The 21,441-nt window shown below is 43.4% G+C and overlaps 1 long non-coding RNA gene across 1 annotated transcript; it reads right to left on the reverse strand.

Annotated features, from left to right (window-relative positions):
• Nucleotides 1–4,490: 4,490 nt before the first annotated feature.
• Nucleotides 4,491–21,287, reverse strand: LOC113835323. The gene is made up of 3 exons (XR_003484768.2): nt 21,081–21,287; nt 19,131–19,264; nt 4,491–4,615 (listed from the first exon to the last, which is right to left on the reverse strand). It is a non-coding gene; the product is annotated as an uncharacterized LOC113835323 (long non-coding RNA).
• Nucleotides 21,288–21,441: the final 154 nt, after the last annotated feature.

A 21,441-nucleotide genomic window follows, 5' to 3' on the forward strand; every position in this document is an offset into this window, starting at 1 on the left:
CCCAAGTTAATGCTTTCTAAACTTGGCTGTCACAGCTATCCTGCATTCCCTCGACAGCTCTGCCAGTTCATGGTGGTAGAATACAGATAAGCTCCTTGTTTCCTCTGGAATTTAATTTCTGTCTTTGGGAAGAGGCAGGAATGATAGCATCGTTCTTATGTATTATAAAGAGTAACGATGACTTAGTTTTTAAAGACAGTGCAAATTACATACAGTGAAAATGTAACAAACTTTTGGTTTTCTTATTGCATATTTCTTTTTGTTCTTTTTTATTAAAAATTTTTAAAAAAATACACCTAACATACGGTTTTTGAAATCCATTTCAGGTAGGTATATGAAGACCATACACAAATGGAAATAAGAGGAGAATTTTGAAGTTGTCTAGATTGGAGACCGTATTAACACATTTTCTGTTGCCATAGCAAAAGATTTGAGTCTGGTCCCTTTACAGATAAGAATCTTATTAGCACACAGTTTCAAAGATCCAAGATCATTGCAGCAGCTCAATTCTCACAAACTCTTCCTGACTACATCTCACCATGGCAGGTGACGTCATGACAAGAACCTGGGCAAATCAAGGACCTTCCAGGTAACACAGGAAGCCAGAGGCACTCGGGGACCTGGCTCATTTTTTTTCTTTAACTAATTAGAGTCCCACCACACACGCATGACATCCAGGGGAGCACCCCCATAACAAAGCCACCGAGTTTCCCACCTCTTCCAGAGCCCACCACTCCCAGCACGTGCCACCGAGATTCCCCAAATGGAACCTGGAGCCACACTCCAACCATATGCAAATTACAGCAAAAGTAAAAATGGGCTCTTGGAGAGTTGTGACCAGCAAAGGAAAGAGATGGGGCTGCTTTGGAGTATGTCATACTCCAAAGATTTGACAGTGCTTACAGTGGGGCACAAGGAAAGAAAACCCCCTTTTAAAAGCTTTGTTCAGGGTCTAGAAAGATGGCTCGGTGGTTAAGAAACACTTGTTCTTACAGCAGACCCAAGTTCAACTCTCATCTCCCACACAGTGGCTCACAACCATCCAAAACTTCAGTTCCAAGGGATCCAATGCTCTCTTCTGACCTTTGCAGGCACCAGGCACACACACAGCATGAACATACATACATTATGCAGGCAGGAAAAAATATACAAGTAAAATAAAACAAATATTTTGAGGGGGTGGGGAGATGGCTCAACAGTTAAGAGCACTGGCTGCTCTTCCAGAGGTCCTGAGTTCAATTCCCAGCAACCACATGGTGGCTCACAACCATCCGTTATGAGATCTGGTGCCCTCTTCTGGTGTGCACATATACATGAAAGCAGAATGTTGTATACATAATAAATAAATAAATAAAATCTTTTAAAAAATACAAAAAAAACCACAAATATTTTTAATACTGTCTTTAAAGGAAGTTTTATTCAACTTCTCTTACTTCAAAGATAAAGGGTGACTCATTGATGCTATCAGTTAGCACCGCCTAACAGAACTGTGTGCGATGAAGGCAGTATTCAATATGGCAGATGCTAGTCTCATAAATTGCACAGTAAGTGTGTGTGCCAAAGGGTAGTCTTAGATGGTGTTGCCAGGACCTGCCCACCTTTGTTTTGTTTTGTTTTGGATAGGACCCTCACAAGAACCTGGGGTTCACCAATTAGGCTAGGGTGGCTGGCTAACACAAGCCCAGGGGATCCTTTGTTTCTGCCTCTCCAGCACTGTGATTACAAGCTGTGTCACCATGAATAGCTTTGTCCTTTGGTTCTGGGGATCAAACTTGAGTCATCATACCTCCGTGGGAAATACCAACTCAGCTATCTCCCTGTCCCCAAGAACTAGCTGCCATACTGAATAGGGCAGGTCTAAGTAATATGCAGCCTAGACATTTCCCTTACGGGTTCCTTAAATTGGAGCTGCGGAAACCACTCAGTGAGACAGAGCATTTGCACAAGCATTAGGAACTGAGTTTAGATGCCCAGCAACTGCACAGAAAGGAGCCAGGCTTGGCCACCCTTGCCTGTAACCACAGCACTGTGGGAGGCAGAGACAAGAGGGTCATCGGGGCTTGCTGGCCACCAGCTTATCTCCAGGTGAGTGAGAAAACCCTGTCCTGAGGGAATAAGGGGTATCGGCTTGGAGCAGGATACTTTGCATGCTTTTCTGACCACTGTATTTACATGCATCTACATACATGCACAAACACCACCCACATACATGACACACATACTCTCACAAAAAAATAAAATAAAATGAATTCCCTGAATATGCAGACACACAATTCACCAAGTCTACAGTTCACTTTGAGGGACACTTCCATGATCTTGTCCAATCATAACTATTCAGTGCATGATATCTGAGCTAAAATCTGAAGAAGAAAAAAAAGATCAAGAGCTTTCCTACTTCTATTAGTCCCAACACTATGGCATTAATGGCTATTCCCCTTTTGACCAATTGTAAACACTGCATAAATCACAGCCTTGCATGTTTTAATTAAGTTGGAATAGTGTTCCTCTGCCTAATTTATGAGAAATCAATTACTGTAACTACATATCATCTTATTTGATCGTAAAGCTTATAGAAGAAAGGATTGTTTTCAAAAGAACTCGGAAAGAAGGCTATGACCTCAACAAACTCATAATAACCCTGTCTCCTGGCCCAGGGACTGTGCTGCCATCACTCTCCGGTGCTGAGCAGCGTCTTAAGGGCAGTTGCAGCAATGACTGTGATGAAAGTAAATTTTATCCTTATGCCATCTCTTTATGTTTTGTACACAACAATAACCTGTACAACTTACAAAGGCTTTTGTTTCTTCTTTTCTCTCCCCACACAGTACAGATACCCTATCAGTACCCTGTCATTTAAGATGCAGTCAGAGAATGTCCAAGGCTGGATGGTGAGTGGCATTTCTAGGAAGTGTAAGGCAGGTGGATTGTTACAAGTTCAAGGCCAGCCTGGGTTACCGTATGAGACCCTACCTCAAACAAACAAATATGTCTAATGTGTAGACTAAAGAGACGCTCGATGGTTAAGAGCACATACTATTCCTAAAGAGGACCTGAGTTCAGTTCCTGGAGCCCACATCTGGTAGCTCATACCCACCTATGACTCCAGCTCCAGAACCTCCAGCCCCCTCTACCGGCCTCTGCAGGCACTCATGTGCTCAAGCCCTCTCACACAGACATGCAGAATTAAAAATAATCAAAATAAACCTAAAAAAAAGTTAAAGTTTAGTGTGTGGGGATGGTGTGAATACTCCCTCCAAATTCCTACCACATACTGTGTGGGGTCAGTCCTCTCCTTATACCTTACATGGGTTTCAGGGGTCAAATTAAAATTGCCGGGCTTCTTCAGGAAACACCTCTCTCTACGCACTGAGCCTTCACCCTACTCCCCCCTACTGCTTGCTTGAAGCATACATATTATCTATGTGGCCAGCATCACTTTGCAACCTTTGATCCTGGTGATTGAAACCATTTTCTCCATAGCTTATTACAGCATCCTTGTGATTCTTGTGGGTTGGGCAAGTCAATACTCCTCTCCCAACCATAGGGCATTGGGTTAGACCTGCACATCAGGACCCAGCCAGAATTCCTGGGGATTTTACTAACGTATTCACTCTGGAAGACAGGAGTCCTCAGTGTTTATGTTGTATTGAGACTGGGCTGCTGGGTGAGACAGTTGAGATCAAAACCTGTGGGTTTCCAACCACATGAAGAAGCGTTCCTCGTGGAGGGAGAATAAGAGGAGAGGAAGAGAGATCATTTCACTTCTCCTTGTCTAAGGCCAGCTCCACCCTGTTCCGTTTACTCAGCCAATGAGCTTCCCTCTTATACTTAAGCTCCCGTGAGTTGGTTTCTGCCTCCACTGCTCCACTCCAGACCCACAAAGGGTTAAGCTCCTTCACTCCCTGTGCTCAGACACACTCTCTGGTCACCTGGATTCACATCAGTGGATCTCTAATCATGTCAGGGACACTGCCTGTAGATCCCAGTTTCAACACCACCTTGCTAAGAAGCCCCACTCCACCCCACCCGGTCCAGGACTGGAGAGAGAGCTCAGCTGTTAAAGGCATCTGTTGCTCTTGCAGCAGACCCAGGTTCGAGTCTCAGCACCTACATGGGAGATAGCTCACAACCATCCATAGCTCCAGTTCCAGGGGATCCAGTGCCCTGTTCTGACCTCTATGGTACCAAAACATGCATGCGACGCACATGGATACACGCTGGCAAAACACACATAAAATAATATAAATAAATCTAATTATAAAAATAAGGAAGGTCCCCCTCAAGTATTTAAAGAAAGATCATTCACCTTGTGTATCTTCTTGGTACCTGGTGCTTTTACTACCTCTAATCCTCATATGTCAAATTCTCATATCTCTAGTATGATAAAAGTTCATTAGAAACATGCATTAAACTATCACAAGGAAGCCTAGAACTTTGTATAATTGATACCTGCTAATGGAAAACAAATGAAAAAAAAAAGCCTTACCCTACTTATTATCATCGTTTCCTCTCTGGCGTTTGTCTTGAGCAGCCAACTCCAAGCTTCATGGGAGCAGGAAATGGCATCGGCCACGTTCCCCGATGCCAAGAAGAGGGCTTGTCCCAGAACCGACTCCTAACGAAGTAGCAAACGAATGGTGTTTCTCTTCTACTTTCTCATTTTAAACTGACAACAAATCTATGCTTTTGTCAATGTATTTTTGAAGCACGGTAGATATTTTCTATTCCTTAACAGAATCAATGTTACAGATATCAGGTTCTCAAGGCCCTCTGTAACTCCCAACCCAGCTCACTTCTCACTATAAACATCTGCTTCCAAAGTATTTTCTGTACAAAAAATAATAAGCTCCACTGTGGAGTCAGGGTTAAGTATCACTATTGCAAAATCAACATATTTATTTCTCTTAGGAACAGCTACCGGTAGAATCACTTTGTTTTGCTTGTTTCTTTGTGGTATCCCCCTGAAAATCATTAGTTACTTCAAACTTTAGTGTTGCTACTCCAGTCACAGCCCTTGTCCCAGCACAGTCAACATCACCCAAAGACAGAGTCACAAATGCAGACTCGAAATAGGTCATTCCAGGGCTGGAAAGATGGCTCAGAGGTCAAGAGCACTGACTGCTCCTCCAGAGGTCCTGAGTTCAATTCCCAGCAACCACATGGGTGGCTCACAACCATCCCTTATGAGATCTGGTGTCCTCTACTGGTGTGCAAATATATATGGATATTGTATACATAATAAATATTGTATACATAATAAATAAGTAAAATCTTTTTAAAAAAACGAAAAGAAAAAAAAAGAAATGCCCCACCCCAGACCTACAGGATCAGAAACTGCTTTTTTAACAAGAACTCCAGATAACAACAAGAAATAATTCCCACTTCTTTCTGGAGTAACAGGCCTGACGAGATACTCTGAACCATAAAACTGCTATTCACTGTGCATGGGGTGGGGCCATAGTGAAGGATGACAAGGATAGGTCAGGTGACATCAGCACAGGTAGGAATTTACCTTTTGTTTGTTTGTTTGTTTGGTTTTGGTTTTTGGAGACAGGGTTTCTCTCTGTAGCCCTGGCTGTCCTGGAACTTGCTCCAGGCTGGCCTCCAACTCGCAGAGATTCACCTGCCTCTGCCTCCCAAGGGCTAGGATTAAAGGCGTGCACCACCAACACCTGTCTAAGAATTGACTTTTAAGTAGAAAGAACCCCTAAAAGGTCTCCTTCCTTTCTCTATATAGATCTTTGGGCTTACAACAGAGGAAGAAGGAAGGGCCAGGCGTAGAGAATCAAAAAGTTGAGTCACGCGCCTGAGAGGCTAGGGAGCCTGTGTCCTTGAGTGCACCTGTCTTCACAAACCTGTAATACACGGGACAGTCTCTTGTGGGGAGAACAGCCTGCCTGGCAGAGCCTTGTCACTGCCCACATTTACAGGAAGGGTTTTCTTTTGGTGTTGGTCTCCTTGACTTCCTGACCCAAAGTTTTCGCCATTCAGCAACTCGCCACTTTGTTCCACTACCTAAGCAAAGCAAGCCCTATCAAGTCCACCAACACGCTGGCTGGCAGTGCTGGTGCACGGGTTTGATCCTCGCTGGTCACTCTCACCCAGGGCCCCGCAGTCTTGGGTTCTTACGGAGTAGTACACAAACAGGCTGCAAAGCCTGTGACTTTCGGAAAGTAGCTGGAACATCAAGCCGAGGTGAGCTGGGGATTTCCACAGGCACAGTAATAGACCCTGGCGTCCGGGTGAGCGCCCAATCGCCAGCAGCCAACTCGCTGACCTTTGGATGGTCCTCCAACATGGCCAAACTTGTTGCAGAACATAAAACTAAAACGCTAAATAAAGATCAAGGCCAAGTCAAAGTCACGATGAGACCAATGACCTCGCGCAAACCCTTTCATGTCAGTTCTTTTTTGCTCTGCGAAGAATCTGAAACCTCTGCTTCCTCTTTGGACAGGGTCATTAAATGGTCCTTATAAACTAGGGTTTAAATCCGGAAACATTTCTAATAAAGGGGAAGGGCATCGCGGTTGAATCAACAGCATGAGCTCCAATGCTGGATGTTCATGGGAGAACTCACTCAGCCTCCCTCCACCCCAGAAAGAAATGGGATTTCCTTTTTCCTGAAAAAGCAGAAAGGTCTGACCACAGGACTGCTGAACTCTTGTTTTTTCTTGCCAGGTAGAATAACCACCACGTGGGAGACTCTATTAGCAAAACCACGGACCTTAGATTTGGGAGTGTCCGTGTCTAGCTTGAGACCTCAGCTGGGCCATCCTCTAACTGGATTGTGTTGATGAACAACTCTAAGCCTCCCCGGCTTGTTTCCTCACCTTTAAAACAGAGGGGATAATAAAAATCCCGGAAAGGCCATTGTAAACACCAAGTGGAACTTCCTGTGTGAGTGTTAATTAGACACATGCTCCAGCACAGGGAAATACCCCCAGATGGCAGGTTTCGCGCACTGGAAAAAGAATCCTTAGGCGAATGTAGGAGGACACGGCTTCATGCTGGGAAAGAGGGGATGTGAGCCACCAAAAACTGACAGCTAAGAAATGCTACTTTCATCCCCGGGAAAAGATTACAGATGTTGCTGACAGTCACAGAAGAAACTCGGTTATTTCTGGTGTTTCCTCTCTATCCACACTGGTGGATCACTCAACATCAGTGGTTTCTGAATGCATAGCATCTTTGCGGTGCACTGCTTTCTGTTAGCGTGGTTAGGGATGAGGCAACCGCATGAAAGAGGGAAGTAACACTGGGCGGTGGTGACGAGCACCTTTAATCCTAGCACACAGGAGGCAGAGGCAGGCGGATCTCTGTGAGCTCGAGACCAGCCTGGTCTCCAGAGCGAGTGCCAGGATAGGCTCCAAAGCTACACAGAGAAACCCTGTCTAGAGAAAAACCAAAAAAATAAAAAAATAAAAAAAAGAGGGAAGTTAGAAAGATGCATTGCCCAGTAGGTGCTTTTCCCATGTGGCTTTTGAACAACTGAATATGATCATTTTAATTTGGAATGTGCTGTAAATGTAACTTATCCCCCCAAAAATAGTCATTAATATTTTTGTATTGTGTACGTGTGGAAATGGTGAAAATGTAGGTTAGAATTAATAAAATAAGTACAATTAATGTCACCTGTTTCATTTTGTTGTTTAATGTGACTACAAAGATTTTTTTTCATTTTTTTATTTGAATCAGAAACAAGATTGTTTTCCATGTCAATCCCAGTTCCCTCTCCCTCCTCTCCCCCCCAACTAAAACCCTACCTATCACATACCTCACCAGGGAGGGTGAGGCCTTCCATAGGGGGTCTTCAGAGACTGTCATATTCTTTGGGATAGGGCCTAGGTCCATCCCCATGTGTCTAGGCTCAGGGAGTATCCCTCTATGTGGAATGGGCTCCCAAAGCCCGCACCTATGCTAGGGATAAGTACTGGACTATTACAGGAGGCCCCATATATTTCCAAGGTCTCCTCACTGACACCCACCTTCCTGGGATCTGCATCAGTTCCATGCTGGTTTCCCAGCTATCAGTCTGGGGTCCATGAGCTCCCCGTTGTTCAGGTCAGCTGTTTCTGTGGGTTTCACCAGCCTGCTGGACCCCTTTGCTCATCACTCGTCCTTCTCTGCAACTGGATTCCAGTTCAGTGATTAGCTGTGGGTGTCTGCTTCTACTTCTACCCGATGCTGGATGAAGGCTATAGGATGGCATATAAGTCAGTCATCAATCTCATTATCAGGGGAGGGCATTTAAGGTAGCCTCTCCTCTGTTTCTTAGATAGTTAGCTGGTTTCATCTTTGTAGCTCTCCAGACATTTCCCTAGTGCCCGATTTCTCTTTAAACCTAAAATGTCTCCCTCTATTATGGTATCTCTTATCTTGTTTTCTTCTATTCTTCCCCCGACTCAACCTTTCTGCTCCCTAGAAAGGTTGAGTCGGAGGAAGACATTTTAAATTATATATGCAGCTTGCATTGTATTTCCATTGGATAATACCCATACAGAAAGATGGACAAATACAAGCATATTTCAGCATGAACACACAGAAAGACAGAGACAGAGAGACAGAGTAAGATAAAGGTTGAGCATAGTGGCCCACACTTTTAATCCCAGCTTTCTGGAGGTAGGGGAAAGCAGACCTCTGTGAGTTCAAGGCCAGTCAGGGTTACAGCAAGTCCCTGGCCAGCCAGGGCTACACGGTGAGACCCTGTCTTGAGATTAAAAGTGAATGACTGAAAAGAGCAAGGTAAAAAAGGAAGCTATAGGGAGGCAGTAGGTTGGAAAAGAATCCGTCCATGAATGAGGCCACGGTTTTGTTTTGCAGCGAATTTCACACTTGGGTACTGGATTCACATCACTGCCGCCCCGCTCTCATTCTTCCAGCTCATCTCGTGTCCTTACCACTTCCACCCAGATTCACGACTACTTCAAACTGGGTAATCTACCAAGGGTTAGCACCAGGAGAAGACGGGCTCTCCCTTACTTAGTAGCCACAGTTGCCGCTTTCATCTAAGGGTGGAGTCTTTCAAGACTTCCCTCCTCACTGTGGATGGCAACTGCTGCTGCCTTGTTTAGGTGACCACAGTGTTCAGATTTTCTGCGTGTGGCTTCCCTACACTATCTTATTTATAGTAAGTAGGTAGGCATCCTTGTCCTCCGGCTGCCACAACCACCCCTTCTCAATGTTCCCTGAGCCATAGGGGTTGGATTGGATTGTGCTGTACTATATGTACTGTTCTGTACTGTATTATATGTACTATATGTACTGTTCTGTACTGTATTATATGTATTATATGTACTGTACTGTACTGTATTATATGTATTATATGTACTGTTCTGTACTGGATTATATGTATTATATGTACTGTTCTGTACTGGATTATATGTATTATCTGTACTGTACTGTATTGTATTGTGGATGTATCAGTTGGAATTGGGCACCACCACAGAGTCAGTTGCTCTCTGCATTTTGACCAGTTGTGGATTTCCATGATGGAGACTACAGTCTTGAAGGGATATCACCAAAATTGATTTTTCCGTTATTGAAAAAAATCTAATAAGAGACTACTTTCACTGCTATTCCTTTTACATATTCCACTTTCCAGCATTCAGTAAAGAAAGTCGAACGCCCTCTACTTATCCACTAGAGAATTATTTTAATCCTATAAAACTTCCTGTTCTTTTGCTCAAGCACGAGGAGGTGTAAACATAAGGAAAGTGCACCCTCTGCAGGTTACTTAGAGGAAAAATACTTTAGAGGAAAAATAGGCATAGTTGTGTAAACATGATGTAGAGTAAAAAATTGATCACAGCCCAGCAGACCTTGAATTTCTAACCCTCCTGATTCCACCCTTTGAGTGCTGGGATTACAGGCCTGCCTGGCTGGTGATGAGCATGGATCCTACAGCTGTGATCATTCGAGGCAAGTACTCTGCCAACTGACTACATCCCCAACCATTTAAAGGTTTGTGAGTTTGGGTTTTGTTTTTTTATTTTTGAGGTCTCATGAAGGCCAGGCTAGTGTATCTGAGGATAGCCTTGGACCCCTGGTTCTCCCACCTCCCACAAGCTGGCATTAAAATGCACATGTACATTGCAGCTGGTTTTATGTGATACTGAGGACTGCACCCTTGGCTTCATGCATTCAAGCGAGCATTCTATTGACTGCGGCTCATCCCAAGCCCTACCAAGGCTTGACTGAAGGACTGTATGTCAGAGAGAAATACAGCAGTACTTCTCAAGTGTTGAATTTGAGAAATGTCTGTGTACTCAGAAGAGGGCAGAGCTGCAAACACATTTCACTTATGTTAGGAGAACACCCACTTAACATCTGTCACCAAGGCAGAAGCCAGGATTGTTTTCACCGGTAGAAGTGAAACTTTAGGCATACAATTTAACTCTCAAAAGATTCATGATTCAAACGTTTAAACATGAGCTTAAGAAAAAGCAAACAAGTCAGGTGGTGGTGGTGGCACATGTCTTTAGTGCCAGAACTTGGGAGGCAGAGGCAGGCAGATCTCTGTGAGTTTGAGGCCAGCCTGGTCTACAGAGTGAGTGCCAGGACAGCCAGGGCTACACAGAGAAACCCTGTCTCAAAAACAAAACAAAACAAACAAACAAACAAAAGAAACAAAAAAGGAGAAGTAGAAGTAGTTGCTATTCAAGGTCATCTTCAGCTACGTTGCAAGTTCATAGGAACTTGCCTGAAGAACAAAAACAAACACACACAAAAACAAAAACAAAAACAAAAACAAAAACAAAACACCTACCACCTTGGCAGGAAGTAGTGGGGCACACACCTGCAATATAAGCATTTGGTAGTCTCAGTAAGAAGCATCTTCAATTTGAGGATAACCTTGGCTACACAGTGAGACTTCACACACACACACACACACACACACAGAGAGAGAGGAGAGAGAGAGAGAGAGAGAGAGAGAGAGAGAGAGAGAGAGAGAGAGAGAGAGAGAAGGGGGAAGGAGGGAGGGAGAGGGGGGACAGAAGAGAATTGTTGGAAGACATTGCTGAGTGGCATTGTTGGTAGAAGTTGCAGTCTACCATAACCTGACAGCTTTTCCTAAGCTTGGCAATATGGAAACTCCCTCCCTCCCTAGCAAAGTTTCGTGCTCTCTATGTAGCCTTATCTGGAGGATCTCTAGGCCCAGGATGTCTGACTTATCCCAAGGGTGACCCTTGATACGGTTCCCTGTAAATGCTCTTCTCCCGATGACCTGTATGGTCGTTAGGCAGTGCTCTAGCCACTCTGATGGGACCCTACTGCCACACACGAAGGCTTACGATAGGAGCATGCCATTGAATGCAAATTAGGGTGTGTCCCGAGAATCCCCAATCCTAGATATTCCTTATACTCTGGAATAAAGTTGGGCTCATTCACTGAAGTCTGTCTCCAGGAGGGCTGCTTCTGTTCATTTTTATGCGCCATGTACAAAGCCTTCTGTCACTTATGATACTTCCTCTTGCCCTGTTGACCTGTTGGCTAACAGTCCAAAAGGGAAAGAGGAACCCCCCCACACACACAAAGGAATAAAAAAGAAAGAGAACATTATAATAATAAAGAAAAGATTTTGCCCAAATTATCAATAAGATTGAATTCCAACTGGTAGTTATAAAAAGATCTGTTGTTCCTATTTTAAAGGACAGTATTGGTTTTTGTTTTTTTGTTTTGTTTTGTTTTGTTTTGTTTTTTGGTTGATGATTTCAGGAGACATCAGTCCATCATGGGACAGGCATGGCCATGGAATCATGGCAGCCCATGGCAGCGTGTTTTTAAGAAACATGAAATTGTGATCTGATGAGGTGGCTCAGCAGGCAAAAAGCCTTGTGTGGTAATATGCCTGTAATTCTAGCTATCAGAAAGTGGAGGCATGATCATCAGAAGTTCAAAGTCATCCTCAGCTATGCCCTGATATTCTAAATTGAACCCACATAAGGAGGAAGAGAACTGACCTGAACGTGATCCTCTGACCTCCACACACACACAAATAAATAAATAGATAATAAACAAGTATAACTTTTTGAAAGGAAGGGAAATGTGCTGGCTTACAAATGTCCTTCCATATCCGTGAATTTCCCATCTGTGAGTCCAACCAATTACAGACAGAAAGTATTTTTTTAAGTTGCATCTGGAGCGAACAGGTACAGATTTACTAAAGAGTACATATGACAACTACTTACATGACATTTTCATGGCATTAGCAACTATAAGTAATAGAGCTGATGTGTGATGTACAAGATGATTTGTGTTACAGCAAACACTACGCTGTCTACTCTAAGGTACTGAACATCCATGAATGTTCAGTAGAGATAGCAAGGCCCATGTAGGTCTTAGAATGAAAATAAGACAAGGTGGTATGAGAGAGACTGATGATGCTTTGTAGATGGAGTTTTCAAAGGAATTCTCTGTGGTGAGGTGAGATTTGACCCAGCACCTAAATAACAAGAAGGGGTCGTCTACGGTGAGGGAATGACAGTCTGAACGAAGGGAAGCCAGTAAGGAGCCCTGTGGAGGGAACGGGTTTGAGAGGGGCACATGTCAAGACTATGGAGTCCACAACACAGCTGTGCCGGGGTGGGTGCAAAGCACGGTATACAAGAAGGCAGCCATAGCTCATGCTCGGTCCCAGAAACCCTCCTATGGAGTTTTGGTTTTCTTTGAAGTCAAATGGGGATGCATTGAAGGCTTTTTGTCACTGTGCTTCTGAAGATCAAATGAAATAACTGGCACAAAGCCCTCAGCGTGGGAGCACTTGGCATTTAGTGACATTGCCACCATCATCACCATTATACAATAAAACCCTGAATTGTAATACCATGAAATTCAAAAGCAGCCAGTCTTCTGTGAAATGCAGGATCCAGTCATTGCAAGATCAATGGGACGAGAACAGAGGCTGAGGAGCTGATAGGCGTCAACCACTCATCACCATACGGCCAGCTTACTGCGGGCATGCTTTACTATGTGTCCTGTCATCATTCCTATTTTCACCATCACCATTATCATCAGTGAAACAGAAGGCCAGCGTTGTCCATCATTTCCTCGAAACAGTAATTTGCCCATGGCAAAATGACTCTGAAGGAGCACTCCTGAATATTATGATCATCAAGGAATGACATCATCTCTCTGGGCATGGTGACACACACCTTAGTCCCAGTACTTTGGAGACTAAGGCAGGTAGAGCTCCATGGGTTAAAGGTCACCCTGCTCTATACAATAAGATCCAGGCCAGCTAAGTCTATATAGAGTGCCCCTGTCTCAATAGAAAAGAAACAAAAAGATATCACATCATTGCTTCATAGTTAAGAGTGATTGTTGCGGGCTGGAGAGATGGCTCAGAGGTTAAGAGCATTGACTATTCTTCCAGAGGTCCTGAGTTCAATTCCCAGCAATCACATGGTGGATCACAACCATCCATTATGAGATCTGGTGCCCTCTTCTGGTGTGCAGATATACATGGAAGCAGAGTGTCAAATACATAATAAATAAATAAAATCTTTAAAAAAAAAGAGTGATTGTTGTTTATCCAGAGAACCTGAGTTTGCACCCTCATATGGCAATTCACAACCACCTACTAACGAGAGCTCCAATGGATCTGACACCCTCTTCTGGTTTCTACGGGCACCTAAATGCACAAGTGCACAAATGCACATATATAGACATCAATAGATATTTCTAAAAGAAGAGTGGCACCATCATCCTTCTGAGAGTATTGATGGTTGTAGCCTCCCTTTTTAAGCTCAGGGAGGATCCGTCCATCCATACTCACAGCTGGTGGCAGCACTCATTGGGCTGCAGACATGGAGTTGTCCATTTCAAGCTGGAACTTATGTTGATGTGCCAAGGTGGTTTTTTGCTTTGTTTTGTTGTTTGTTTTGCTTTTCTGGCCTCCCTTTATCAACCATGCCTTCTCTCTTTGTAAGAACACCATATAAAGCCGCCCTTTCCCGATGGATCATCTAGTTTACTAAATCATGGTTTATTTTTTTCCTCAGGATATCACAAGCTATTTTAGAGTCTGTTTTCGAAAGGTCTTAAATGACTTGGCTCAACATTGGTTTTATATTAAGGGAAGGAACCGGTGTCCCAGAGCCTCAATCAACACCTAAACAAATAGGCTATGACCTCCCTCAATCACCCAGAGGTTGCCAGCAGCTGTTAACTGAGATACAGCTCAGGTTTGTGTCTTCCCAGTGGATCTTCTACACTTTTCCTGTTCTATTACTGAAAACAAGAATACAGTTGGCAGTTGCTGGAAGGAGTGTTAGGAAGGTAGATGAGCATACTGTAAGACCAGCTGCCTTATCCTAAAGAGCTTTCACAAATGTAATTAAAGAAACTGCAGCCAGGCGTTGGTGGTGCCTACCTTTAATTCCAGCACTCGGGAGGCAGAGGCAGGCGGATCTCTGTGAGTTTGAGACCAGCCTGGTCTACAAGAGCTGGTTCCAGGACAGCCTCCAAAGCCACAGAAACCCTGTCTCAAAAAATCCTAGGGGAAAAAAAAAAAAACCTGCCTGGGTGCTCTGATATTCATAGTTGAAGTGATTTAAATGCACTGGTTTTAGTCCCTGGGCTCAATTCCGCTCTCTAGCTTTGGGGTCTTCTGTATGTATCACAAGTCCTTGTCTGGGTGACTATCATTACCTGTCACTTCTGGCCACAATCAATAAATCTGACTCATCTTAGCTCACGCATGCTCATATCTGTTCTTATTTGTTCTATGTAGGGAAGGACACGCTAGGCTTATGGCAATTAAAAGTATTTTACAACTATTCTTTCTCTAAAAGGCATCAGTGAAGGGCCAGTGATGTATTCCATATCCCAGAAGAGAAAGAAGTATTTTCCTGCTCATATTTTTTCTCTTCTTCTCTATTGGGGTTTTTTGCAAAGTTGAATGTCATCTTAAGATAGGTGATTGTGATTAGGTCTCATAAATACATGTCATTGTACCTCTCCTTTCTCACTTCCAGTTCCTAAATAAAGGTTCTTTTCTTCTTGCAGAGTTCATTTTTAATTATTAGACTTCGTTTTCCTATGTCATCACCGTGTAACAACATTAAAGAGATGACCGTCTTTGAAAGGTAATGTTGATAGCCATTACCCTCCATCTGCACGGAAATTGCTGGTGTGACTTCATATTCTCCTCAATGATACAGCTGGCCATGCAGTCAGAAGAGAGAGGATCTATTAAGGAACAGGAAGTGGGCTGTCACATAGCAATGAGAAAAGGTAATTGCTCCAGCAGACTGCTACATAAATAGACATGCGGATCCTTTCTTAATTTTACTCCCTGAGACTAATGACTGACTCCACTGAAACCTGTAGTGGAAATCATTGCAATAAAAATAGCCAAAACATTAATAATAGGACAAGTGAGAATGACAATGGCGAATAAGCATTTGAACCAACAAGCATCCTTACCAGTCCAGTCACAAAAATAAGCACTGTCTCATGGGCTAAGAAACTATGGACCAGCTGGACATGGGCTATATACCTACAATCCTAGCATTTGGGAAAGTTACTATGACCCTGTCTCCAAAAGTGAAGCGCTGGTTGTAGCTCAGTGGTATAGCACTTACTTAGCATGTGCAAAGCCCTGGGTTTGATCTCTAGCACTGAGCAAAGAATAGAGGGAAATAAATCAGGAGCTGTCTTATATGCAGCAATTAGTGAGTAGGGAAATTCGACAGTGGCCCTCCAGATTCTTTGTTTTTATTGGCATCTATACATAATAATGTAAGACCCTCTCAAGTTTTATACTTTGGCATTCCATTATTCATCATGTGGGTGTTTCTTAGTTCAAGCAACAAACTGTAAAATTTGGCCTGATAAGATGGATCATCATCTTTCCACTTCCAGCCAAGCCTGATGACCAAGCAGAGTTCAATCCCTGGGACCCATATGGTCAAAGTATAGAATCAACCCCCTGAAGTTAACATGAACACACACACACACAGACACACACACACACACAGACACACACACACAGACACACACACACACACACACACACACACACAGACACACACACACACACACACACACAGACACACACACACACACACACACAGACACACACACACACAGACACACACACACAGACACACACACACACACAGACACACACACACACAGACACACAGACACACACACACACACACACACACACACACACACACACACACACACAGACACACACACACACACACACACAGACACACACACACACAGAGAGAGAGAGAGAGAGAGAGAGAGAGAGAGAGAGAGAGAGAGAGAACAAATGTAATTAATTAAAAAACAAATAGTAAATTCTCCCTATGTTAAAATTTTAAAGTTCTGAAATGAAGATTCAAACTTTTAAATCCTCTGTAAGCCCATACACTAGTAACTTTGAAAATATGAATATCCCACTGAAATCAAGGATTTAATCTAGCTTATAAAAAAACAAATAAAATCAGACAAGATGTTTGGTTGTTGAGAAAGAGTGTCTTAGTTACTGTTCTGTTGCTGTGACAAGGTAATTTACAAAAGAATTTATTGGTCTCACAGTTTCAGGGGATCAGAGTCCAAGACGGCAGAACAAAGCGAAAAGCAGGAATATGGTGGCAGGGATAGCTAGAGCTCACATCCACAAGTAGGAGGCAGAAAGAGAGCATCCCGAGAATGGCATGAGTATTTTACAACTGCAAAGCCCACCCGCAGTGACACACCTTCTCCAAGGCCAGATCTCCTAAGCCTTCCCAAACCTATGGGCACCATTAGCATTCTAAATACCACATGGGAATTCACTTTACCATGTTGTTCTGGGACTCACCATGTTGCCTAGGCTGGCCTTGAACTTGTGACAATCCTGTCATAGTCTTCCAGTGCTGATATTATTGGCATGTATCACCCTGCCTTGCAAAATTGTTTTTAAGCTGAGATAGTGGAGGCAAAAAGGGACAGAAAAGCAAGAAACTAAGAAGAATAAATGCTCAGAGTAATACAAAGAAATGTTGCATCAAAGCCCTATAGAAGTGGAGAAAATGGGTTACCCTCAGCTCTAAAACAAAAAGGTAGTTTAAGATTCGTGGAGACCATCACATTAAAAACAATGGTTGAATGATATATGTAAGAAAGATGCCATGTAATAAAGTGATTGACAATTACAAAAACAGGCATATAGAAAAGACAACAGCCCACCTTTATTTTTCTTATTTTTTCAATTCAATAACGGCTCACAACCATCCATTATGAGATCTGGTGACCTTTTCTAGTGTGCAGATATACATGGAAGCAGAACGTTGTATACATAATAAATAAATAAAATAAAATAAAATAAGACATGATAGCCGGGGTGGTGATAGTGCATATCTTTAATCCTAGGACTCTGGAGGAAGAGGAAGAGGCAGGTGGATCCCTGTGAGTTCGAGGCCAGCCTGGTCTACAGAGCAAGTTCCAGGATAGGCTCCAAAACAATACAGAGAAACCCTGTGAAAAACAAAAACAAAACAAAAACAAAAAAATCCTAAACCGAACAAACAAAAGAAAAGAAAAAAGATATGATAGAAAAAAAAAGGGGGACTTGTGTCCTGAAGAGATCGTTCAGCAGTCAAGAGCATTTGTTGTTCTTGCAGAGAACCTGGGTTCACTTTGCAGCACCCATGTGGCCCACTAACAACTATTTATAACTCCAGCTCCAGAGGAACAAATGTCTTCTAGCCTCCATGAGCACTGCAAATATGTAGTTCATAAACAAAATGCCAGCAACATGCCATACACATAAAAAATAAATTACTTTTTAGAGGACAATTTATCAAATCTAATTCTCCAAAGAAAAAGACCTTTGGTGCCTGGCTTGATCCAAAGGCAAAATTATAAATTTATCATTGAATAAGAAGTCAGCACATGACATCCAGAGAATTTCACCCAACACACAGACTTCTGCAAGTAGACTTCTAACATGGATCAGAGGAAGGATGCTTAAAAGATGTTACCAGGTTCAAACCCAGGGTATGGGTATGCCATGCAACAAACTAGGGGAGAGAAAACCGAGGAGTGAACAAAAGCAAACAAACAAGTGCCTGTAGGAAGCGTTGCTAGGGCACCCTCCAGAATGTTCTGAATTCATCTCAGAACATAGAGACAGAAAAGCAAGACAATAGCCCACCAATAACGACTGCACTGGACTAGAAAGCTTCAAGTCTGAGGGCCAGGGTTCAGATCCCAGCCCCAAGCACCAAGCTTGATCCACGTCCATAACACTGCACTGAAAGGGAGAGAGACAGAGACGAGAGGGTTTCTGGGGTTTGCCGACTGCCAGCTCAGCCTACAGAATGACACAAGGTACAGGTTAAGGGTGAACTCTGCCTCAAAGGAATTAGGCAGAGTGTGATGATGTGCACAGGGACACAGGTACCCACCTACACCCACACCCACACCCACACACACCCACACACCCCCCCACACACACACACATGTACATCCACGTAAGAATGACTGTATGAGGGGCTGGAGAGACGGCTCAGGGGTTAAGAACACTGCTACTCTTCCAGAGGACCCAGGTGGCAGCTCACAGACATCTGAAACTCCAGTTACAGGAGATCTGCTCCCCTCCTCCCCTCTTCTGGCCTCTGTGGGCACTGCATGCACAGGATACACAGACATACATGCCGGCAAACACTCACACACACAGTCTTGGGGGCCGAGAAATCCAAGATCAAAGTGTGGATAGGTACAGTGAGAGCTGATTCTTAGGGCCATCACATGGTGGAAGAGCAACAAGTTCCCTTAAGTATATTTTATAAGGGTGCTCATCGGCTCCAAAGTATTTCCTCTTAGGAACCAATCACCTACCCAAAGGTTTCACCCTGTTGGTGATTAGGATTTCAGCATGTAGATTTTAGAATACCAACACTGTGATTCTTATTTGTTGTGTGGCAGTCCACCTGGCAATTAGATAGCGAGTTCTTATTCCATTCAATATCCTATTATGAGTTCCAGTTCATGCAGTGCTTACCTAATGGCTGAGAATGATTTTTGTCATTGCAACTATGTGAAATGCAATGCAGAAGGTATGATCAGAATGATAACCAGGAATGTCTGGGGGATAATCTAAGGCTTGCTGAGGGAACTGTTACTCTTACCTACGTGGAGTGGACTCAGCCAAAGGAGACGGAAAGGTTTGCTAGGAAAGAGGACATCAGGGGCATCTGGCCTCTCAGGCTTTACACATTGGAACCACTGTAATTTCACATACCGTGCAGGCCTCCAGAGAGCCCTGAGGAAACAATAAAACAGGGAAAAAAGGAAACGTGGAGCTGTTTCAGTACTGTGTCTAGAAGATGCAGGGTAAAACCAAGCAGGAAAAGATACCAGTGTAACAAGCAGGGGCTAGGACCTGGCTGGAGTCACACTAAGGGGTTTCTTTTCTTTTCTTTTCTGGATGACACATACTCTATTTAAACCCAGCAGGAAGTTTCCCCTTGATATCCCGACTCTGTAATTATAAATACAGTGTAACCCAAATTACATAGAATTAACAAATCTTCATTTAAAAGGAATTACTGGCAATTAAGACCTAATTCCTTGACAAAATAACATACAGTAGATTTTAATTGATTCTAATCCTTCCCATGTACTGTTTGTTACAATTAATACAAGGTCAATTCTTATTAAAAACTTTTAATGAAAATCCATCAGTTGTCTTGAACTTTGGTTTTTTATTATCTAGTTATTAAATTTTGCCAAGATTTAATTCCTCATAGTCACTTTTAATGAATCAGGTATCACTTTTAAGTACTCTCTATTTTTTAAAGATTTATTTATTACATATACACTGTTCTACCTACATGCCAGAAGAGGGCACCAGATTGAATTGTAGATGTTTGTGAGCCATCATGGGGTTGCTGGAATTGAACTCAGGACCTCTGGAAGAGCAGTCAGTGCTCTTAACCTCTGAGTCATCTCTCCAGCCCCCAAGTATCACTTTTAAATCCCTTTTCTTTTTTATTTTGTGTCAGTCATGCTCATAAATTATGTTCTCTGAGATATGAGTTTTAATTATTTTAGCTAACCCATGAGAAAATGTTGGACTATCCTCCTGTCCAGGTCTCAACTACTCTGCAGTCATAGAACCCCTATTTATGCTTTAAAATATAGAGCCCACCAATGCCCTTCTGTTCATGTGTATCATAGTTGTCAATAGTTGTTAACATTATAAATCAGAAAAACTACTAAATGCTAACTTAAAAATGTAATGTGAACACTACAGGCAAACACAATATTATTGAAAATAACTTTATAGAAGAGTGGCATTCACAATTTTTTCCAAATATTTTATATGTGTGTGACTTAATGGAAGACAGCCCAGTTCCCTTTGCTTCTCTCATTCAGACTGTGAGATACTGAACACTTACTTCATCAGCTTCCGAACTCCCCCAGGAAGGCAACAGACACCTCTGTTACGCTATGGAATGCTTTCAACCTAATGCACCCTCAAAGGGTCCTGGCGAGCCTCAGAGATGTCTAAACCAAACTTTGAAAACTACCGATGTCTTGCAGTAGCTTCCAATACAGACGGTTCCCTTACCATGTCACGTTAGGTGGCAAGAAAGTATTGTTTTCATGAGTACATATTTTAAATGCTCATTAGGAAAAATTCCAATTGATGATTAATTGCATTTAGAAAAAGTTGCAATTACGTTAAAGGCACAATGAATCTGTTCCAATATAAAGAAAGACCTTCATTTCTACATGTCCAGACGACCCACCAAAGCGTTTCCAATTTTCTGTATTTTTTTCCTATTTTTACCGTAAGAGTGTTTTACCTTCCCTGGGAAAACTATTTTACTTCACTAGTTGTATTGATTCGCAAAGTCATAGCAGTGGTGTGTGAAAAAGATTTCGGGGGAGTAGAAAGGATTTTTTTAAATTTTCTTTCCGAGACAGGGTTTCTCTGTGTAGCCCTGGCTGTAGACCATGCTGGTCTCGAACTCACAGAGATCCTCCTGCCTCCGCCAGCCGAGCGCTGGGATTAAAGGCGTGCAAGCACCACAGCCTGGGGCGGGGTGGGGGACAAAAAGCAAACCACATACCAAGTGCTCAAATGTGCACACTGTGCAACGGGCCAGCCGGGGTCGGAATCCCCGTTGTAATGTTTACCGGCGTGTCACTTAAACGGAGGTATCACTCCTTTGCAGGCCTGATCAATAACCAAGAGCAGCGCCCTTGAGCAAACAAACCACACAGGCTTGCACACACCGGCGCTCGGCGCGCGGCGAGCCTGGCTAACCGTTCGACCCGATCGGGGAGCCGCAGGTTGGGTCTGGCCGCGGGGAACCCCCCGCTAGTGTGCGCCGCCGCAGTCGTGCTCGCGACACTTCCGGTGGGAGGCCGGGCGGGCGGGGGGCGGGGGAGAAAGGGGCGGGGCGGGCGGGCGGGCGGGGCGGGGAGAAA

The sequence above is a fragment of the Cricetulus griseus genome, chromosome 4 (assembly GCF_003668045.3).
Source record: "Cricetulus griseus strain 17A/GY chromosome 4, alternate assembly CriGri-PICRH-1.0, whole genome shotgun sequence".
NCBI classification, from domain to species: domain Eukaryota; kingdom Metazoa; phylum Chordata; class Mammalia; order Rodentia; family Cricetidae; genus Cricetulus; species Cricetulus griseus.